At 37.8% G+C, this 21,581-nt stretch overlaps 1 protein-coding gene across 9 annotated transcripts in view; it reads right to left on the reverse strand.

Annotated features, from left to right (window-relative positions):
* Nucleotides 1–21,581, reverse strand: part of LOC102959688 (arylacetamide deacetylase-like 2) — a 193,803-nt gene that overhangs the window by 164,566 nt on the left and 7,656 nt on the right. The window lies entirely within an intron of this gene.

A 21,581-nucleotide genomic window follows, 5' to 3' on the forward strand; every position in this document is an offset into this window, starting at 1 on the left:
CAACTTCATGATACTACAACTTACTGTTTTTTTCTACACAGCAAAAAACATTTATTATACTCCTGTGTTTTCCAAATCAGCCAACATATGATCAGAAAATTAATACCCTTACAGCCACTCATACCAAATGGTCCTGCCTGGTCCATTTTTTCTCCTTTCATGATATCCTTATTATCTCTTGGCTAGTCAGAGGTTGGCCAGCTTATTCTGTAAAGAGCCACAGAGTAAATATTTTAGAGTTTGTGGACCAAGAGGGAAAATGGAGGATATTATCTATGTGCTTATATAGCAGAAAATAAAACAAATTTCTAGAAATTTTCTATGACAAAATTAAAAATATAATTGAAAAAATTATAACATAGGTCTACCAATGGGGAGAATAGAATTCTTTTGGGAAGAGAATAATTGGGGTTCAAGATCAATGTCCTCGATCCTCAAGTTGATTGAAAACATTTATCTGTTAAATATTTCTTCTTCTTGTTAGGCCTAACAAAAGCGGTAGTAAGCTGGACTTGGCCCATTGGCTGTAGTTTTCCCTTTCTTTTCTACCTTATGGGCTCCAGACATCCAGCAAACTCTGGTCAACATTCACCCTATCTGGGAAGCTGGCTGCTCTTCCACTCACCCTACCTGTAGCAGAACAACCATTCTACCACTGCTGAAGTTTGCTCAAATTTCCAATCTCGAATAGATAGCAGGTTATAATATTTATCAGCATTAAATATCTCCTACCTTTCTTATGCCTAATTTATCTATCCCTAGTCCTTAGAATATGCTAGAACATCATAGGAACCCAGTCATTTGTTAAACTAAGTTTTCACCCATTAAAAAGCAATTTTGATGTTCAATATAAAAGAGCCCCACATCAACCCACTTAACACCTGTGGTGTTAATAATGTCCCAAACTTGTATTTTTGGGTCAAAAAATTTGGCAACCCCTTCAGTACTAGCATGTCATGTTCAGTGAAGAGTTCTCCCTTTTGACTAAGATGCCTAGACTTTTGTAGCACTATTGTAGCTAAAGGCTGAAACTTGTTCACAAGCATAGTCCCAAAGGCCAGCAAGCCATGGTGAGAATTTGCTCATACATACGTACAATACTTGCAAGGGAGTTTAAACTTAAGTATTTCAATAGTTCTATACAATCTACTCCAAACCCAGGGCATCAAGTGTATTTTCTGATAATGACTACTAAGGAGTTTCATAGCGTTTGCCAAGCTGGACTTCATGCCTTGAATATTCTTCTTTTAATCTTTACCTAATGATCCTTCACCTCTCTGAGTTAACACATTACTTCCTCAGGGATGTCACCTCTGACCTCACCCCAGAGCAGCCAAGCCACTTGTTAGATGCTGTCCTGGCTCTGTGTATTCTTCATAGCAATTACTAAAGTAATTTGATAATTTGATCAACATGTCTCATCATAAGGTCCACGAAGGCAGAATCTGTATTCATTCTCATTGTGTCTGTAACACCTACACGGTGATGCCTAAAGATGATACTTGTCAAATGAATTAACGAAGGTAAAATGAGGTCAATAGTCCATTTTGCTACTGGTTCCTAAGGAAGACCCCTATTTCTTTTTTTTTTTTAATTTTCTTTAACGTTTTATTTATTTTTGAGACAGGGAGAGACAGAGCATGAACAGGGGAGGGTCAGAGAGAGGGAGACACAGAATCTGAAACAGGCTCCAGGCTCTGAGCTGTCAGCACAGAGCCCGACGTGGGGCTCGAACTCACGGACTGTGAGATCATGACCTGAGCCGAAGTCGGCCACTTAACCGACTGAGCCACCCAGGCGCCCCCTGGAAGACCCCTATTTCTGAAATCATTTATACCAGAGAGAGTTGTGTCATTAGAGGGTAAAATTAACAATATAAAGGAACCATAGAGATGCCTAGGTTTAACTCATTTATTTTACTAAAAACAAACAAAAAAACAAACAAACAAAAAAAAACCCAGAAACTTGGACAAACTACATAACTTGCCTGGGATTGCACAAAAACTTACTATTGGTTGAATTTGCAAGTTCAGTCTCTACCATTAAATATGTGAGAGTTGATCATATCACCCACCTTTCTACAAGGTTTCAAACCTTACTCATGGTTTCAAACTCCCACAGCCACTTTAGTTTGCCTATCATTGCTTTGAATCACTACGGCATTTACATCAGTGCTTACTCTAATATGTTCATTTAGTTTATGTAACTGACATAATCTCACTGTCAGCTGCTCTGACCCTGTTGACAATCTTGGGAAAAAAATATGATCAGCATAAATTGGGTCTCTTGTCTAATTCCGGTCTAGACATCTGTGGCCCAAGTGAGGAGTGCATCAGAAAGTACCCTTGGGATTGTAAATAGAAAGAACATGTCTTTTCTGGAAAGCTACATGCAAAAGAATGAAACTGGGCCACTTTCTTATATCATACATAAAAATAAACTCAAAATTGACTAAAGATCTAAATGTGAGACCTGAGGGGCGCCTGGGTGGCTCAGTTGGCTAAGCATCCAACTTCGGCTCAGGTCATGATCTCACAGTTTGTGAGTTCGAGCCCCGCGTCAGGCTCTGTGCTGTCGGTTCAGATCCTGGAGTTTGCTTTGGATTCTGTGTCTCCCTCTCTCTCTCTGCCCCTCCCCTGCTCATGCTCTGTCTCTCTCTGTCTCTCTCTCTCAAAAAATGAATAAACGTTAAAATAAAAATAAAAAAATAAATGTGAGACCTGAAACTGTAAAACTCCTAGAAAAAAACATAGACAGTAATTTCTTTGACATTGACCACAAAAAAATTTTTTTAGCTATGTCTCCTCCTGCAAGAGAAATAAAAGCAAAATAAAAGCAAAAATTAACTGTTGGGACTACACCAAAATAAGAAGCTTTTGCACAGTGAAGGAAACCATCAATGAAACACAGACAGCCTACTGACTTGGAGAAAACATTTGCAAATGATATATCCAATAAAGGGTTAATATCCAAAATATATAAAGAATTTCTACAACTTACCACAAGAAAAAAGAAGGATAATCTGATTAAAGAATGGATGGAGGATCTAAATAGACAACCTTTCTAAAGAATACATACAAATGACCAACAGACACATAACATGCTCAACATCACTAATCACCAGGGAAATGCAAATCTAAACCACAGTGAGATACCACCTTATACCTAGCAGAAGGGCTAGTATCAAAAAGACAAGAAATAAGAAGGGATGGCAAGAATGTGGAGAAAAGAAAACCCTTGTGCACTGTTGGCAGGAATGTAAATTGGTACAACCACTGTAAAAAACAGTATGGAGCTTCATCAAAAAATTTAACAATAGAAATACCCTATGATCCAGTAATTCCACTACTGAATATTTATACAAATAAAATGAAAACACTAATTTGAAAAGATATATGCACCCCTATGTTTATTGCATCGTTATTTACAATAGCCATGATATAGAAGCAACCCAAGTGTCCATCAATACATGAATGAATAAAGATGTGGTATATATGCACAATGGAATATTAGTCATAAAAAAGAATGAGATCTTGCCATTTGGGACACCATAGATGGACCTAGAGGGTATTATGCTAGGTGAAACAAATCAGAGAAAGGAAAATACCAAATGATTTCACTCATATATATAATCTAAAAAGAAAAACAACGAATTAAAAAAAACCACAGACTCATAAATACAGAAAACAAGCTGGTAGTTGCCAGTGGGGAGGTGTTTGGAGGGATGGGAAAAACAGGTAAAGGGGATTAAGAGTTACAAACTTCCAGTTAAAAATACATTATGAGGATGAAAAGTACAGCATAGTGTACAATAATATTGTAATAGCTTGTTATGGTAACAGATGGTAACTACACTTATTGTGGTGACCATAGCATAATGTACAATTTTTGCTGAATCATTATGTTGTACACCTGAAACCAATATAACATTGTATGTTAACTATACTTCAATTTTTAAAAACAGGAAAATAGAAAGAACATGTCTTTTAAGATGTCTATGTGGGAGAGGATGTAGATACATAAAAAATGCTTGGGCAATTTTAATAAGGCCAAAGTGCACATGAGTGTGCACAGAAACACACATGCACACACACATACACAGACTCTATAATATCTTTGTTTAGAATCTATTTAGTATAGGAAACATTTTGGTTTGTCACTCTCTGTCCCTCCCCCACTCATGCTCTTTAAAGAAGAAACAAAGAAAGGAAGAAAGGAAAGAAAGAAAGGAAGGAAAGGAAAGAAAGACAGGAAGAAAGAAAGAATTTTTTTTAAAAAGAAGCATCTTTCCAAGGGGCTACTAGGTACCCAGCAAATGGATATTTGATAACAGGCCCGTTCCAATAAAAACATTATCTTGCCTATTGATTTATAAGTTGATGATAGCAAGCTAATTTTCCCTCATGGCTCAGCTAAACAAAACAGAATGGAATTGAAAAGAAAACTGTAGCTAGTCTGGAAGATGGCGGCGTAGGAGGACGCGGGGCTCACAGCGCGTCCGGCCGATCACTTAGATTCCACCTACACCTGCCTAAAGAACCCAGAAAACCGCCAGAGGATTAGCAGAAGGGAGTCTCCGGAGTCAAGCGCAGACTAGAGGCCCACGGAAGAGGGTAGGAAGGGCGGCGAGGCGGTGCGCGCTCCATGGACTGGCGGGAGGGAGCCGGGGCGGAGGGGCGGCTCGCCGGACAAGCAGAGCCCCCGAGTCTGGCTGGCAAAAGCGGAGGGGCAGGACAGACTGTGTTCCAACAGCAAGCGCGACTTAGCGTCTGGGAGGTCATAAGTTAACAGCTCTGCTCGGAAAGCGGGAAGGCTGGAGGACAAAGGGAGGGAGAGCTGCTGAGCCCCCGGACGGCAGAGCTCAGCTTGGCGGGGAACAAAGGCGCCAGCGCCATCTCCCCCGCCCATCCCCCAGCCAAAATCCCAAAGGGAACCAGTTCCTGCCAGGGAACTTGCTCGCTCCGCGCAAACACCCATCTCTGTGCTTCTGCGGAGCCAAACCTCCGGCAGCGGATCTGACTCCCTCCTGCTGCCACAGGGCTCCTCCTGAAGTGGATCACCTAAGGAGAAGCGAGCTAAGCCTGCCCCTCCAGCCCCCGTGCACCTTGCCTACCCACCCCAGCTAATACGCCAGATCCCCAGCAACACAAGCCTGGCAGTGTGCAAGTAGCCCAGACGGGACACGCCACCCCACAGTGAATCCCGCCCCTAGGAGAGGGGAAGAGAAGGCACACACCAGTCTGACTGTGGCCCCAGCGGTGGGCTGGGGGCAGACATCGGGTCGGACTGCGGCCCCGCCCACTAACTCCAGTTATACACCACAGCACAGGGGAAGTGCACTGCAGGTCCTCACCACGCCAGGGACTCTCCAAAATGACCAAACGGAAGAATTCCCCTCAGAAGAATCTCCAGGAAATAACAACAGCTAATGAACTGATCAAAAAGGATTTAAATAATATAACAGAAAGTGAATTTAGAATAATAGTCATAAAATTAATCGCTGGGCTTGAAAACAGTATACAGGACAGCAGAGAATCTCTTGCCATAAAGATCGAGGGACTAAGGAACAGTCACGAGGAGTTGAAAAACGCTTTAAACGAAATGCAAAACAAAATGGAAACCACAATGGCTCGGCTTGAAGAGGCAGAGGAGAGAATAGGTGAACTAGAAGATAAAGTTATGGAGAAAGAGGAAGCTGAAAGAAAGAGAGATAAAAAAATCCAGGAGTATGAGGGGAAAATTAGAGAACTAAGTGATACACTAAAAAAAAATAATATACGCATAATTGGTATCCCAGAGGAGGAAGAGAGAGGGAAAGGTGCTGAAGGGGTACTTGAACAAATTATAGCTGAGAACTTCCCTGAACTGGGGAAGGAAAAAGGCATTGAAATCCAAGAGGCACAGAGAACTCCCTTCAGACGTAACTTGAATCGATCTTCTGCACGACATATCATAGTGAAACTGGCAAAATACAAGGATAAAGAGAAAATTCTGAAAGCAGCAAGGGATAAACGTGCCCTCACATATAAAGGGAGACCTATAAGACTCGTGACTGATCTCTCCTTTGAAACTTGGCAGGCCAGAAAGGCTTGGCACGATATCTACAGTGTGCTAAACAGAAAAAATATGCAGCCGAGAATCCTTTATCCAGCAAGTCTGTCATTTAGAATAGAAGGAGAGATAAAGGTCTTCCCAAACAAACAAAAACTGAAGGAATTTGTCACCACGAAACCAGCCCTACAAGAGATCCTAAGGGGAATCCTGTGAGACAAAGTACCAGAGACATCACTACAAACATAAAACATACAGACATCACAATGACTCTAAACCCATATCTTTCTATAATAACACTGAATGTAAATGGATTAAATGCGCCAACTAAAAGACATAGGGTATCAGAATGGATAAAAAAACAAGACCCATCTATTTGCTGTCTACAAGAGACTCATTTTAGATCTGAGGACACCTTTAGATTGAGAGTGAGGGGATGGAGAACTATTTATCATGCTCCTGGAAGCCAAAAGAAAGCTGGAGTAGCAATACTTATATCAGACAAACTAGACTTTAAATTAAAGGCTGTAACAAGAGATGAAGAAGGGCATTATATAATAATCACAGGGTCTATCCACCAGGAAGAGCTAACTATTATAAATGTCTATGCGCCAAATACCCGAGCCCCCAGATATATAAAACAATTACTCATAAACATAAGCAACCTTATTGATAAGAATGTGGTCATTGCAGGGGACTTTAACACTTACAGAAATGGATAGATCATCTAGACACACAGTCAATAAAGAAACAAGGGCCCTGAATGATACATTGGATCAGATGGACTTGACAGATATATTTAGAACTCTGCATCCCAAAGCAACAGAATATACTTTCTTCTCGAGTGCACATGGAACATTCTCCAAGATAGATCATATACTGGGTCACAAAACAGCCCTTCATAAGTTTACAAGAATTGAAATTATACCATGCATACTTTCAGACCACAATGCTATGAAGCTTGAAATCAACCACAGGAAAAAGTCTGGAAAACCTCCAAAAGCATGGAGGTTAAAGAACACCCTACTAACGAATGAGTGGGTCAACCAGGCAATTAGAGAAGAAATTAAAATATATATGGAAACAAACGAAAATGAAAATACAACAATCCAAACGCTTTGGGATGCAGCGAAGGCAGTCCTGAGAGGAAAATACATTGCAATCCAGGCCTATCTCAAGAAACAAGAAAAATCCCAAATACAAAATCTAACAGCACACCTAAAGGAAATAGAAGCAGAACAGCAAAGGCAGCCTAAACCCAGCAGAAGAAGAGAAATAATAAAGATCAGAGCAGAAATAAACAATATAGAATCTAAAAAAACTGTAGAGCAGATCAACGAAACCAAGAGTTGGTTTTTTGAAAAAATAAACAAAATTGACAAACCTCTAGCCAGGCTTCTCAAAAAGAAAAGGGAGATGACCCAAATAGATAAAATCATGAATGAAAATGGAATGATTACAACCAATCCCTCAGAGATACAAACAATTATCAGGGAATACTATGAAAAATTATATGCCAGCAAATTGGACAACCTGGAAGAAATGGACAAATTTCTAAACACCCACACTCTTCCAAAACTCAATCAGGAGGAAATAGAAAGCTTGAACAGACCCATAACCAGCGAAGAAATTGAATCGGTTATCAAAAATCTCCCAACAAATAAGAGTCCAGGACCAGATGGCTTCCCAGGGGAGTTCTACCAGACATTTAAAGCAGAGATAATACCTATCCTTCTCAAGCTATTCCAAGAAATAGAAAGGGAAGGAAAACTTCCAGACTCATTCTATGAAGCCAGTATTACTTTGATTCCTAAACCAGACAGAGACCCAGTAAAAAAAGAGAACTACAGGCCAATATCCCTGATGAATATGGATGCAAAAATTCTCAATAAGATACTAGCAAATCGAATTCAACAGCATATAAAAAGAATTATTCACCATGATCAAGTGGGATTCATTCCGGGGATGCAGGGCTGGTTCAACATTCGCAAATCGATCAACGTGATACATCACATTAACAAAAAAAAAGAGAAGAACCATATGATCCTGTCAATCGATGCAGAAAAGGCCTTTGACAAAATCCAGCACACTTTCTTAATAAAAACCCTTGAGAAAGTCGGGATAGAAGGAACATACTTAAAGATCATAAAGGCCATTTATGAAAAGCCCACAGCTAACATCATCCTCAACGGGGAAAAACTGAGAGCTTTTTCCCTGAGATCAGGAACACGACAGGGATGCCCACTGTCACCACTGTTGTTCAATATAGTGCTGGAAGTTCTAGCATCAGCAATCAGACAACAAAAGGAAATCAAAGGCATCAAAATTGGCAAAGATGAAGTCAAGCTTTCGCTTTTTGCAGATGACATGATATTATACATGGAAAATCCGATAGACTCCACCAAAAGTCTGCTAGAACTGATATATGAATTCAGCAAAGTTGCAGGATACAAAATCAATGTGCAGAAATCAGTTGCATTCTTATACACTAACAATGAAGCAACAGAAAGACAAATGAAGAAACTGATCCCATTCACAATTGCACCAAGAAGCATAAAATACCTAGGAATAAATCTAACCAAAGATGTAAAAGATCTGTATGCTGAAAACTATAGAAAGCTTATGCAGGTAATTGAAGAAGATATAAAGAAATGGAAAGACATTCCATGCTCATGGATTGGAAGAATAAATATTGTCAAAATGTCAATACTACCCAAAGCTATCTACACATTCAATGCAATCCCAATCAAAATTGCACCAGCATTCTTCTCGAAACTAGAACAAGCAATCCTAAAATTCATATGGAACCACAAAAGGCCCCGAATAGCCAAAGTAATTTTGAAGAAGAAGACCAAAGCAGGAGGCATCACAATCCCAGAATTTAGCCTCTACTACAAAGCTGTCATCATCAAGACAGCATGGTATTGGCATAAAAACAGACACATAGACCAATGGAATAGAATAGAAACCCCAGAACTAGACCCACAAACGTATGGCCAACTCATCTTTGACAAAGCAGGAAAGAACATCCAATGGAAAAAAGACAGTCTCTTTAACAAATGGTGCTGGGAGAACTGGACAGCAACATGCAGAAGGCTGAAACTAGACCACTTTCTCACACCATTCACAAAAATAAACTCAAAATGGATAAAGGACCTGAATGTGAGACAGGAAACCATCAAAACCTTAGAGGAGAAAGCAGGAAAAGACCTCTCTGACCTCAGCCGTAGCAATCTCTTACTCGGCACATCCCCAAAGGCAAGGGAATTAAAAGCAAAAGTGAATTACTGGGACCTTATGAAGATAAAAAGCTTCTGCACAGCAAAGGAAACAACCAACAAAACTAAAAGGCAGCCAATGGAATGGGAAAAGATATTTGCAAATGACACATCGGACAAAGGGCTAGTATCCAAAATCTATAAAGAGCTCATCAAACTCCACACCCGAAAAACAAATAACCCAGTGAAGAAATGGGCAGAAAACATGAATAGACACTTCTCTAAAGAAGACATCCGGATGGCCAACAGGCACATGAAAAGATGCTCAACGTCGCTCCTTATCAGGGAAACACAAATCAAAACCACACTCAGATATCACCTCACGCCAGTCAGAGTGGCCAAAATGAAGAAATCAGGAGACTATAGATGCTGGAGAGGATGTGGAGAAACAGGAACCCTCTTGCACTGTTGGTGGGAATGCAAATTGGTGCAGCCGCTCTGGAAAGCAGTGTGGAGGTTCCTCAGAAAATTAAAAATAGACCTACCCTATGACCCAGCAATAGCACTGCTAGGAATTTATCCAAGGGATACAGGAGTACTGATGCATAGGGGCACCTGTACCCCAATGTTTATAGCGGCACTCTCAACAATAGCCAAATTATGGAAAGAGCCTAAATGTCCATCAACTGATGAATGGATAAAGAAATTGTGGTTTATATACACAATGGAATACTACGTGGCAATGAGAAAAAATGAAATATGGCCTTTTGTAGCAACATGGATGGAACTGGAGAGTGTGATGCTAAGTGAAATAAGCCATACAGAGAAAGACAGATACCATATGGTTTCACTCTTATGTGGATCCTGAGAAACATAACAGAAACCCATGGGGGAGGGGAAGGAAAGAAAAAAAAAAAAAAAAAGAGGTTAGAGTGGGAGAGAGCCAAAGCATAAGAGACTGTTAAAAACTGAGAACAAACTGAGGGTTGATGGGGGGTGGGAGGGAGGGCAGGGTGGGTGATGGGTATTGAGGAGGGCACCTTTTGGGATGAGCACTGGGTGTTGTATGGAAACCAATTTGACAGTAAATTTCATATATTAAAAAATAAAAAAAATAAAAAAAAAAAAAAGAAAAGAAAACTGTAAGAAAGTGTGAGTATTGAGTAGAACCCATGGAACCATAGTTGTAACTGCAAGCTTGGTTTTCATGTTCAGTTCTCTGGGTTGGTGCTCAGTATATACCCCAAGTGTAAATGAAAACAGTAAAGGGAGTAGGGAGTTTTTTACTCAGTTATGTAATGCATTCTTAGAAACTCAATTCACAGTTCCTTAGAAAAGAATCTCTATGATGTCACATTCATAGACTATCTCCTGTAACTCAGCCAGCAAAACAAACTCTAAATCTGGGGTACATTTCTCTAGATTTTGAGTTCCAGTATGAGGCTTCCAAATAGTATTATTAATGATGAGTCAATTCAAAATGTACTGTGGTACAGACCACGTATAGACCACTTAAATTTAACTGAAAGAAAGAACTGAAATCGGAAAGCTGACTGGAGGCAAAGTGTCACTGATACAGTTGTGGATTGGCCTGCTATAAAACAGCCTCTTCTAACCTGCCATATTAACTCTCTCTGCCCATTCCTCAATTTTGTTTCCTGAAATTAAATCTACCAAGAACTTCTATTTGTTGCTAATGTTATCATTTTTAATCAAAGTTTGTACAAATACGCTTTCTTTTTACCCTTAAAATCACCTTTAAAAAAATCAAGTTCTAGGGGCACTTGGGTGGTTCAGTCAGTTAAGCCTCAGACTCTTGATTTCGGGTCAGGTCATGATCTGGTTCGTGTGTTCGAGCCCTGCATCGGGCTCTGAGCTGAAAGTTTGGGGCCTGCCTGAGAATCTTTCTGTCTCCCTCTCTCTCTGCCCCTCCCTGCTCATGCTGTCTCTCTTCTCACAAAATAAATAAACTTTTAAAAAAAATGTAAATTAATCAAGTTTTTCCCAAAAACTGTGTTCTTAAATTACAGTTCTTAACTTTGAGTTGACTTTCCTGTCAGTAATCTCCCAAATATTATTTCTTTCCAATATTTAATGGCTGAAACACTCAACATTCCAAAATTATTCCTTTACCAATGCATGTTCTATCATTTTCTCTTTGCCTTACTCCCTTCCTAAGTGGTCCCTGACTTTCTTTTCCTTTCCAAATATCTGTTGGAAATCTGTCCTACTCTAGTCAAAAAACATTTTTTGATGATTTCTTAATTTCTACATATGTGCATTTGTGAAGAATCCAAAAATCTAAAGTCCTAAGAATTATAATATTCAAAAGAAAAAAAAAACCCAGACAATATTTGCTGTGTATAAATGAAGCCTCACCACCCAAAATGGGTGCCTTTTCTTGTTTATATTTCATTTATTTAATGCAGAAGATTAGTACCATGTCCTTTATTTTACTATTTAGTGAAATACTGTTATTTTCTGATTTTTCTTACTGGGAAAATTGAACTGTACAGGCTTTCTTTTCCTTTTAATTAGGAACATTTGGAAAAAATAACAATCTTACTTTCCTATACTATACAGAGACTTAAATGAATATTCACAAAGATTGTCAACTTATTATTGTTTCTATTAAAACTGTATCCTTAGAAACATAATTTGAATAACTTGGTCTTGTCCAATTCTGCAGACTTAAAATTGTTGTCTTTATAGAAAAAGAGCCTATAAAAAATGTGTGGCTTAAGTGTCTTACTTGATAATTTGCCCTGGAAACAACTTAGTAAGTCGTGTGTCTCTTTTCCTACATAGCATAAATACTTATGAGATTACTCTGTCAAACTGGAAGTATACCGCTGGCATATTTTTTTTTCCTTATATACATGATGGTAAAACAAAAGCATGTTACTCTGAAAAAAAACATGATAACATCAATTAGGATCATTTTTATATTCTACTTACTACACTTTGAGTTATTTAATAAATGTTGACAGCATGCTTAAACTTCTGTTATGTTGACCAAAGGACCCAAAGCAGTTAAGCGCTACCAGGAATAACCTAAGCCATTTCTCAGGATTGTATTTGGCTGAAAGTAACCCTGAAGAATGAGGGAACGTCTCCCACTGAGACCACAAGGCAGGCCCACTTACCGCCTGCTATAAAAGAGGTGTATTCCCCAAGCTTAGGGTCCCGACGTGCAACACAAACCTACTGTGTGCATAAAATCTAACTGGATCATCCCCGCCCTGGGATGCAGACAGGAGACCTGATGCAAACCTGATGCTTATACAGCTTACTGCCCCACCAGTAGTAAAGCCCTTTGTCTCTGACCCAGGAGTGTCACATGTTTTGCCATCATCCATGGAACATTAACAGTGTAACTTATTAGCTTTTAAGTAGAGTAAGATAAAATCCAAGCCCTTTATGTATGTGTGTATAATTTAATCTCACAAAATTCACAAAATAAATACTACTTTAGCCCCCTGTTACCGCCTTAGGAGCTATATTATTTCACTAATCCTTTATATTTTAGGAGACCTTTAATTCCTTCTTCTCTTGGCAATACAAACAATATTGAAAAATTTATTAAATTTTTATCTTAAAACAGTATTCCTAATGTAAGGGAATGATATTTTTGTACAAGCCAAAAAAAGGTGGGTTTTTTTCTGCCAAAATATTTCCAGAATTTTTACATTTTTCACCAGTTTATAAAAAAGAACGCATAGCAAAATTTTTCCTTTCTCCTGATCTTACACATTCTTCCAGGCCAGACACAAGAGCCATTTCTCCAACAAATGTTCCCTTAATAGCTAAATATCATCTCTCCTTAGCCCTTGAATTCTCCACATCCAAAGGTACGTCATCTCCCCTTCTAGACTGTCAATTCTCTAAAGGCAATTTCTACTTATGATTCCCCTTTGCTACTTCACAGCTTTGAACATGGTGCGTTGCAACAAGTAAGAAGTACTAGCTAAGGATCTATCTTTATACCTTTAAAAAAGGTGATCTTCAATAGTGAAATACAATATGAAATCTTAATGGATTTTTACAAAGGGTATTTGTAGCATACTGAGACATTCAGATTTTTAAAAATCTTTGTTGTTACTGCCTGACAGCAGAATTAATGTTTTCCCACTCCCTAAGTAAGTCAAAGAAAAAACTAGTGAGGTAATGTATATTTCCCGATGCATTACTCCAACATGTATATTGGCTTTAGCTGAATGTTCTTACATTTTGAGGGTAAGAAATGTATATTTTCATCATGTTTTCCCACTCAACAGCACAAGATGACATCACAATGCAGATTCTTATCACATCTATTCTGCCATTACAGCCTATGTCTAACTTCCTTCTCTCCAGTCCCCTCTCTCTTCAATGCACTCTCCTACCAGATGAATCTTCCTCATGTCCTATTTTCTCCATACCATGACTCTTCACACAAACTTTCAGTGATTCTCCACTGAGCATAATATAAATCAGAACTCCTTGAGTACCTGGCACTTAAAGTCAACACCTTCAATACACACCTTGCCTACCTCTTTTTCTACATGAAAACATTACTTCAGTCACATTGACCTACTTCCTATCCCACACATATCCCTTGCATTTCCCTGCTTCCATTTCCATCCATGGGATGGAATTCACTTCCTTTACTATACATCCAAATCTTACTCATTCTTCAAGAGCAAAAACTGAGCCATCTCTGCCATGTTGCTTTTCCTAACATTCTGGTTAGGAATACTGCCTCTATTCTCACATTTTTCCCTGTGGTGCCATAATAAATTTACATTATTTCATATTATCTTCCCTTACTGGAGGTGTAATTGTGATATATAAAGAAATGTTGGCACTTCACTGAATGTCATCTTTCAAAGTTTTCCCTTAGGGAGTATTCCAATAATGCTGTATATTTCCAGGGTTCTTCCCTGGTAACCATGACCCCAGCTGCACTGAAAAGTCAGTCACTTTATTTTACAACTTCTGGTTTTTATAAAAGAGAAAAAAATATCCAACCCAATCTCTTATCCTCTTTCCCAAATCAGCTTCCAATAATTTTTGGATGTTTCTTTGAAATATATATATGTATCTTTTGCCAAAGGGAAAATGTTAGTCATCATTGAGGACATTCAAAATAATGCATCAGAAGTTTTAAAAGCATATACTCCTTGCTACGATTGAAAAAGAAAGTCATCTTCCTTTAGATTAATTGATAAAGGAATAAGTGGTCCATAAAATAATTAGCCATTTATTTTAGTAACTGGAAGTTCAAATCACCCTACAGAGTCCTTTAAGGTTTACTTCCATCATTTTTGGCAATGGCTTAGTTAGTAGTTTTCTCACCAAAAAATATTTTTTCCAACTCAGAAGACATGAAAATGTGAAACATTTTGTAATATTTCAGAAACTGTGCAATAATTAGAAAGCGCAACCCACTGCCTGAAGTTGCAGGCAAATGTAGTTGCAAATCTTTCTTCTGTGGCCAAAACAGCAGTGGAGATTTTTACTGTGGAAGGTTTAATATGAATTCCTCAACATTTCTGCCACTTCTAAAAGCAACACAAGGGTTCTGTGGTCAGCTGGGTTGAATATATTATATGTTACACATCTGTGTATGTATGCCTAGAAGGCCACTGTCAAGTCCATCCTCAGAAAGAAAATTAGCAGTGGTACATCTGTATTAAATAAAGCCTAACTTCATTGCCTTTCTCAGAAGAGCTGTGGAAAGATAATATACTTCTTCTGCCATTTCCATTTGGTTCCATTTGTGGAAACCAGGTTTCTTCCAGCTTTTAAATGGTTACTAAGTCTACAGGAGCAAAAAACAAACAAATAAAAAAACAGTAAGCTAACAACACTTTTAGCAAAACCCCTTGATTTTCCATGAAATGTTACTGAATAAAATCTAACAAAATTATTTTTGATTACTTCTGATTTCTCCACAGAAAATGTTAATTTTACACATCATTTTAAAATCAATTTATTTAAGTAACTATACAAAGAAACTTCGTGAAAGGTTTTGTTATGAATCTTGCATTTTATATTTCCAATAACATTGATAATATGAATAAATTATAATAAAATATAGAAATAACAATTTAAAGTCTTTATGGAAACTCCTATTTTGTATTTACTTTATTTTGACATGCTTTTGTTCATAGTATGCCCTGTCACTGTCTATCCCCTTACCCAATTTTTTTATTTCTTCATTGCCCTTACCTGATATAATATTAGATATTCCTTTATTTTATCTGCATTTTCACCAGGATGTTAGCCCCTGATGGCAGGAAGTTTATCTTCCTGCACACAGTATTCCTAGCAATGAGACCAGTGCATATAGGTCCTCAATAAATATTTACTAAATGTATAGATTATTTACTTAATTTACAGTAAGTCCTACTTGCCATAAATGTGTACACCATATCAGAAACTGGGCTATAATCTTGTAATAGGGATTCATAACTGAGTGCTCCTAAAATTATATAGAAAATATACATTTTGTGATTTTTATGAGATTCTCTGAACAACATGTAAACCCCCAAGAGGACAGAAGGTTATTGCTATAAGGGGAAAAAATGACGAAAAAGTATCCACTATGCCAGGAAACATCTGGATTTGAGGAATGGGGGAAAACCAGACAAAGGGACTTCAGGACATAGGGAAAAGCACTGCAGCACCTTCTTCTCAATAATCCCCAGTGACCTTTTCCCGGACATTCAGGACCAGAACAGGAAACATTATCATGATAGAGACACATAGAAAAGAGTTCAAAAATCCTAGAACATAGTTTTATATGCTCAGATGAGTTCCCTTTGTTTATCTGTCTCTGACACAGGCATCGAACTAAAACACTGAAAATAGCTACTACATTATGAAGCCCCAAATCCTCAACTGCTGGAATCCCAAAATTTAGTTTATATTAACTATTTGTCTATTTCACATCACACTATAATTCATTAGTGTTTCTGGGACTTTTGAACTTATGTCTTTAAAGGGTGAAATTTGTTTTGGCCAATATGCTGCCATGGGAGTTTTGGCAAATGTTAAGAAAAATAATTCATAAAGTGTCAGAGTGAAAACAAATCTCTAATCCTATATAAGCAATAAAATCTAGGCAAAAAAATCTCATTGGACACCAGAAAACAAATTATCCATTCAAGCACTGCAAGTAGTGAAAGTTAACTACTCTTTTTTAAGTAACTAAAGCATCACTTTAGTTCAATCCATGCGAAAACTTACACATTTTCAACAAAAATTTAAATTTACATATCAATTCATAAAACAGGATAATGTTAATCCCCTGCAACCACAAAAGCAGTATGGCTTTCAGAGGTGAATTCCTTATTTATGGCTTAGGAGAAGATTCTGACTAAAATCTTATCCTAAATGTAGATCTGGAGCTTTTTGAATGCAGGAATTTTTAATTCATCTTTTTACAACCTCAGTGTCTAGGACACAGAGTGGCTCCATGGATACTGAATTAATGAATGAATTCTCAGAAGTCATGAGCTTTTCCTATTCAAGCATACTGTTAAAACAAATCCCCCAACTATTTTTCTTACTAAAACAAATGCTGTAAAATAGGATATAGAGTAGGACTTAGGTGTATGTTCACACTGTCTTCCTTCCCAATGAATTGAATCATTTGAATTCAGTTAACCATCCCTACCTTTCAATTACCACAGTGCACACTGAACCCATGTTCAGAAAGAATAGGGCCTGATTTATTCAAATGTTATCTCATTCCCTTTGCCAAAAGTTTCACTGGGCTTACTTCTTTTTGTTTGTTTGTTTGTTTGTTTGTTTACCTTTCCCTTAGGTTATTTATTTGCACCAGTAACAGAACTTCTTCAAGTTGGCTTTAAGGAATAAGGATATCTTTTATTTCACCTTTGATTTGTCTAATAGGTAGGGCTGTGTTCATGCTGGTCAGTTAAGCACTTCAACGGTGTTACCAAGGACTGAGACATTTTGCATCTTTCCACAAGGAAATCATCAGTGTCAACTTAGCAAGACATCAAGGTCATTATAAAAGCTGTAAGCAAGCATGACAATTTCAAGAGGAAATAAAGAATACTCTGAAGAGAAACTTTTCCCAAAATGCTAACAGCAGGCTTATCCTAATGTTTCATTGGCCCTGATTATGTCATATTTCTTATCTAATTACATGTTCCATATTCTCCTGGTTATAATACTAAACTTTTTTGTTTTGGGGTTTTTTGGGGTTTTTTTTTGTGTTGTTGTTGTTTTGTTTGTTTGTTTTGCTTGTTGTTAGTTTTTTTTCCTCAGATAAGCTTTAATATCTCTTGGTACTAGTTAGTAAAATGATAGCACTTGGCCTTGAAATTATAGACCTTTCTAATATTTATGAAGAAATACCAACAAGATTTTTTTTTAAAAAAAGGACAGGGGCATCTGAGTGGCTCAGTCAGTTCAGCATCCAACTTTGGCTCAGGTCATGATCTCACAGTTTATGGGTTCCAGCCCCGCATGGCGCTCTGTGCTGACAGCTCAGGGCCTAAAGCCTGCTTCAGATTCTGTCTGTCTCTCTCTCTCTGCCCCGCCCCACTCATGCTCTATCTCTGTCTCTCAAAAATGAAAAAAACATTAAAAAAAATTTTAAGATGTATCTTCTTTTATTTTTTTAATTTTATTTATTTAATTTACATCCAAATTAATTAGCATATAGTACAACAATGATTTCAGGAATAGATTCCTTAATGCCCCTTACCCATTTAGTCCATCTCCCTCCCACAACCCCTCCAGTAACCCTCTGTTTGTTCTCCATATTTGAGTCTCCTATGTTCTGTCCCCCTCCTTGTTTTTATATTATGTTTGCTTCCCTTCCCTTATGTTCATCTGTTCTGTGTCTTAAAGTCCTCACATGAGTGAAGTCATCTGATATTTGTGTTTCTCTGACTAATTTTGCTTAGCATAATACCTTCCAGTTCCATCCACGTAGTTGCAAGTGGCAAGACTTCATTCTTTTTGATTGCCGAGTAATACTACATTGTATATATATATACCACATCTTCTTTATCCATTCATCCACCAATGGACATTTGGGCTCTCTCCATACTTTGGCCATTGTTGATAGTGCTGCTCTAAACATTGGGGTGCATTTGCCCCTTCAAAACAGCATACCTGTATCCTTTGGATAAATACCTAGTAGTGCAATTGCTGGGTCCTACTGTGGTTCTAGTTTTAATTTTTTAAGGAACGTCCATACTATTTTCCAGACTGGCTGCACCAGCTTGCATTGCCACCAACAATGCAAAAGAGATCCTCTTTATCCTCATCCTCACCAACATCTGTTGTTGCCTAAGTTGTTAATGTTAGCCATTCTGACATGTGGAAGGTGGTATCTCATTGTGGTTTTGATTTGTATTTCCCTGATGATGAGTGATGTTGAGCATTTTTTCACGTGTTGGTTGGCCATCTGGATGTCTTCTCTGGAGAAGTGCCTATTCATGTCTTTTGCCCATTTCTTCACTGGATTATTTGGTTTTTGGGTGTTGAGTTCCATAAGTTCTTACAGATTTTGGATACTAACGCTTTGTCTGAAAGTCATTTGTAAATATCTTCTCCCATTCTGTTGGTTGCCTTTTAGTTTTGCTGATTGTTTCCCTCGCTGTGTAGAAGGTTTTTATTTTGATCAGGTCCCAGTAGTTCATTTTTGCTTTTGTTTCCCTTGCCTCCAGAGACGTGTTGAGTAAAAAGTTGCTGCAGGCAAGATCAAAGAGGTTTTAGCTTGCTTTCTCCTCAAGGATTTTGATGGTTTCCTGTCTTACATTTAGGTCTTTCATCCATTTTGAGTTTATTTTTGTGTATGGTGTAAGACAGTGGTCCAGGTTCATTCTTCTGCATGTCACTTTTCCCAGCACCACTTGCTGAAGAGACTGTTTTTATTCCATTGGATATTCTTTCCTGCTTTGTCAAAGATTAGTTGCCATATGTTTGTGGGTCCATTTCTGGGTTCTCTATTCTGTTCCATTGACCTGAGTGTCTGTTTTTCTGCCAGTACCATACTGTCTTGATGATTACAACTTTGTAGTATAACTTGAAGTCCGGGATTGTGATGCCTCCAGCTTTGGTTTTCTTTTTCAAGATTGCTTTGGCTATTCAGGGTCTTTTCTGGTTCCATACAAATTTTAGGATTTGTTCTAGCTCTGTGAAAAATCCTGGTGTTATTTTATAGGAATAGCATTGAATATGTAGATTGCTTTGGGTAGTATCAACGTTTTTCACACTATGTGTTCTTCCTATCCAGGTGCATGGAATCTTTTTCCATTTTTTTGTGTCTTCTTCGATTTCTTTCATAAACTTTCTATAGTTTTCAGTGTATAGATTTTTCACCTTTTTTGTGCAACTGTAAATGGGATCGATTCCTTGATTTCTCTTTCTGTTGCTTCATTGTTGGTGAAGAGGAATGCAACCAATTTCTGTGCATTGATTTTATATCCTGCAACTTTGCTGAATCCATGAATCAGTTCTAGCAGTTTTTTGGTGCAATCTTTTGGGTTTTCCACATAGAGTATCATGTCATCTGCAAAGAGTGAAAGTTTGACCTGGTCCTGGCCAATTTGGATGCCTTCTATTTCTTTGTGTTGTCTGACTGCCAAGGCTAAGACTTCCAATACTACGTTGAATAACAGTGGCAAGAGTGGACATCCCCGTCTTGTTCCTGACCTTAGGGGGAAAGCTCTCAGTTTTCCCCCATTGAGGATGCTATTAGTGTTGGGTCTTTTGTATATGCCTTTAATGATCTTGGGGTATGATCACTCTATCCCTACTTTCTTGAGGGTTTTTATCAAGAAAGGATGCTGTATTTTGTCAAATGCTTTCTCTGCATCTATTGAGAGGATCATATGGTTCTTGTCCTTTCTTTTATTGATGTGATGAATTATGTTAATTGTTTTGCGGATATTGAACCAGTCCTGCATCCCAGGTATAAATCCCACTTGGTTGTGGTGAATAATTTTTTTAATGTATTGTTGAATCCGGTTGGCTAATATCTTGTTGAGGACTTTTGCATCCATGTTCATCAGGGAAATTGGTCTATAGTTCTCCTTTTTAGTGTGGTCTCTGTCTGGTTTTGTAATCAAGGTAATGCTGGCTTCATAGAAAGAGTATTGAAGTTTTCCTTCCATTTCTATTTTTGGAATAGCTTCAAGAGAATAGATGTTAACTCATCCTTAAATGTTTGGTACAATTCCCCTGGAAAGCCATCTGGCCTTGGACTCTTGTTTTTTGGCAGATGTTTTATTACTAATTCGATTTCCTTACTGGTGATGGGTCTGTTCAAATTTTCTATTTCTTCCTGTTTCACTTTTGGTAGTGTGTATGTTTCTAGGAATTTGTCCATTTCTTCCAGATTGCCCATTTTATTGGTGTATAATTGCTCATAATATTCTCTTATTACTGTTTTTATTTCTGCTGTGTTGGCTGTGATCTCTCCTCTTTCATTCTTGATTTTATTTATTTGGGTCCTTTCCTTTTTTTTTGATCAAACTGGCTAGTAGTTTATCAATTTTGTTAATTCTTTCAAACAACCAGCTTCTGGTTTCATTGATCTGTTCTGTTTTTTTTGTTTTTGTTTTTGTTTTTTTTTTAGTTTCTATAGCATTAATTTCTGCTCTAATCTTTATTATTTCCTGTTTTCTGCTGGTTTTGGGTTTTATTTGGTGTTCTTTTTCCAGCTCTTTAAGGTGTAAGGTTAGGTTGTGTACCTGAGATCTTTTCTCCGTTAGAAAGGCCTAGATGGTTATATACTTTCCTCTTATGACCACTTTTGCTGTGTTCTAAAGGTTTTAGGTTGTGGTGTTATCACTTTCATTGGCTTCCATATACTTTTTTATTTCTGTTTAACTTCTTGGTTAGCCCATTCATTTTTTAGTAGGATGTTCTTCAGTCTCCAAGTATTTGTTACCTTTCCAAATTTTTTCTTGTGATTGACTTTGAGTTTCATAGCATTGTGGTCTGAAAATATGCACGGTATGATCTCGATCTTTTTGTACTTGCTTAGGGCTGATTTGTGTCCCAGATGTGGTCTATTCTGGAGAATTTTCCATGTGCATGGGAGAAGAATGTACATTCTGCTGCTTTAGAATGAAATGTTCTGAATATATCTGTTAAGTCCATCTGGTCCAGTGTGTCATTCAAAGCCATTGTTTCCTAGTTGATTTTTTGATTAGATGATCTGTCCACTGCTGTGAGTGGGGTGCTGATGTCTCCTACTCTTATGGTATTACTATTGATGAGTTTCTTTATGTTTCTGATTAGTTGATTTCTATATTTGAGTGCTTTCAAGTTTGGCGC

This window comes from Panthera tigris, chromosome C2 (assembly GCF_018350195.1).
Source record: "Panthera tigris isolate Pti1 chromosome C2, P.tigris_Pti1_mat1.1, whole genome shotgun sequence".
Taxonomy (NCBI): domain Eukaryota; kingdom Metazoa; phylum Chordata; class Mammalia; order Carnivora; family Felidae; genus Panthera; species Panthera tigris.